The sequence below is a fragment of the Canis aureus genome, chromosome 4 (assembly GCF_053574225.1).
Source record: "Canis aureus isolate CA01 chromosome 4, VMU_Caureus_v.1.0, whole genome shotgun sequence".
Classification (NCBI taxonomy): Eukaryota; Metazoa; Chordata; class Mammalia; order Carnivora; family Canidae; genus Canis; species Canis aureus.
Window position 1 is genome coordinate 39,478,482 of NC_135614.1, and position 2,400 is coordinate 39,480,881.

Here is a 2,400-nt window from a genome sequence, read left to right on the forward strand (position 1 = left end):
ATAGATTACTAAATAAAAAAAATATTTCAAAACAGAAAATACATCTAATAAATTAAAGCGAAAGCCAAAGACCTGGGGAGAATGGAGAGAACAAGATAAGCCTTAACCAAAAGCATCTAAATACCCAGGAAGCTAGTCTTGTGAGCCATATTCTCTCAGCTTCTGGTGACCATATTTAATAATAAGCACATCAGCCAAACAAGGCCAGGAAAAAGTTAAATGGCTTAAAAGATAAGCAAACGTAGACTTCTTTTTGTATGGCACAAAGTGCTAATTTCAATAGATCCATTAAAATAATATTTAAGAAATAATAAAAGTGATGGTCACTCGATCCAAATTAATGCTAGGCATAGAGTTTATAGCATTGTATTACTGCTAGTGTTTTTTATATATATAAACGTTCAAATACATAAGTAGCTAGTTTCCTGAACTTGGTAGAAAACCTATAATCTCAAATGCTTGTCATCAGAAGCATATTAACAAATACAGCTGTTTAAATGTTAACTAGGCACTGTGGTCCTAAAGTGGGTCACTTCCAAAAAGTCTAATAATTACAGCTTATCATAGTAACTCTGTAGTGTATTAGAGTAAACAGAACAGTTCTATACATGAGCCACATGTAAAGGCAGTAGTCATGAATATGCGGGGATCACTGGACATCTATTTCCAAAGCTTCCACGATGTGTGCGGCAGAAGGACGATCTTTAGGATCTTCGTTAGTGCATACAGAGAAAAGTTCAATTACTTTCTGGTACGTTTCATCCAGTTCTTCCATATTAACAGGTGGCCTCGTCCCCAAAGCTGCATAGTATGCTTCATCATCAAAGTCGCTTTCATCAAAAGTTTTATCTTCATCATCATCATCATTTGGAAGATTAATGTGTGGAATAGACAAAGTCATCATTTCCCACAGAGTCAGGCCAAAAGCAAATATGTCTGCCTTGTCAGTAATAATGCCATTCTCTTCCAAAGCTTCCTTGGGTTTCCAAGGCTCGGTGCCAATATAACAGGCCTCAGGGTCAGTCACAGTCCTATTTTCATCAAGTGGCAGAGAGACTCCTACATCACAGATTTTAATTGTTTCAAAATCACCTTTAATTACAACATTTGAAGACTTTATGCCTGCATGAAGCAGTTTCTTTTCTTGGTGTACATACTTTAACCCTCTTGCCATGTTCAAAGCAACTTTTAAAATTATGGCTGCTGGAAAAGGATCTTGGCTGTCTTTATTTCGTTCTTCTATTAAGTTATTTAGAGACTTTTCACCTCCATATTCCATAGCAAGACATAGACTACCATCACTGGCTTCAGTGAAGGCACGATAACCTACAATGTTTGGGTGATGGAGGTTTTTCAAAATCTTAGCTTCATCTATTAATCTCTTTTGATACATACTTTGATAATGATCATTACATTTAGGGTTAATCTTTTTCATAGCCCAAGGAGAATGAGACAAACCTCTTGGAGATCTTTTCATAAGGTACACATTTACCCCAGTACCAAAGTCAAGCTCCTGCATAAATGGAGAGGCAAGAATATTTATACATGGAGTTGAACATAATGCAGATTTCTTTTTTTCCAATAATTTGCTTGGTGTCTTGAAATTATTGATTTCTTCATTGTAATAAACACTCGGAGCCACGCCGGGGAGGAGAGGTCTCGGCCAAGCCGGTCTTGAAATCTCCATAATGGGAATTTAAAAACCTACTTTATAGGCTTGTTTTGAACTTGTTATTAGTGAAAGGTATTGTCACAATTAATATAAGCAATATCCCCTACGCACCTACATTTTCCATAGGATTCAGGAGAGGTAGAAATCTTCACACTTTCTATAGGACTCAAAATCAAAGGGAACAAGTCCCAAATGAGGATGACATGGGATATCCAACCCAGGGAAGAAATGATGGGGAGTCCCAGAGTTTCTGGGCTAGAAAAGGACCAGCCTACAAAGGAGCAGGAAGAGGAGCACTTGAGAAAGGAAAAAACGAGGAGCACTCTTTTTTTCCTTGAAAAAGAGCAGCTTATCAGAGGATCCAATGTGATGGAGCTTTAAAAAAATTTTTTATGACAAATTGTATGCAGTGAATAAGGATCATGAAAAACCATAGGGATAATATAGACCTGTATGAGAAAGAAAATATAATGACCTTTTTAAGTACACCACTTGATGAGTTTTAACAAATATGTACACTTGTGTAACCACCACCATCAAGATGCAGAACATTTCTCTCATGCCCCAAAATATCCCTCGGGCCCCTTTGTACTACATCCCCATGCTTACCGAGGCCCCGGGCAACCACTGATTTGCTTCCTGTCACTATAGAAGAGATCTGCCTCCTTTAGAATGCCACAGAAGTAAAATTATCTAATAAATTTTTAAAAAGATTTTATTTATTTATT

General features: G+C 37.0%; 1 pseudogene; it reads right to left on the bottom strand.

Moving 5' to 3' along the window:
- Positions 1 to 583: 583 nt before the first annotated feature.
- Positions 584 to 1,687, bottom strand: LOC144311723 (lymphokine-activated killer T-cell-originated protein kinase pseudogene; annotated as a pseudogene).
- Between the last annotated feature and the right edge of the window lie 713 nt (positions 1,688 to 2,400).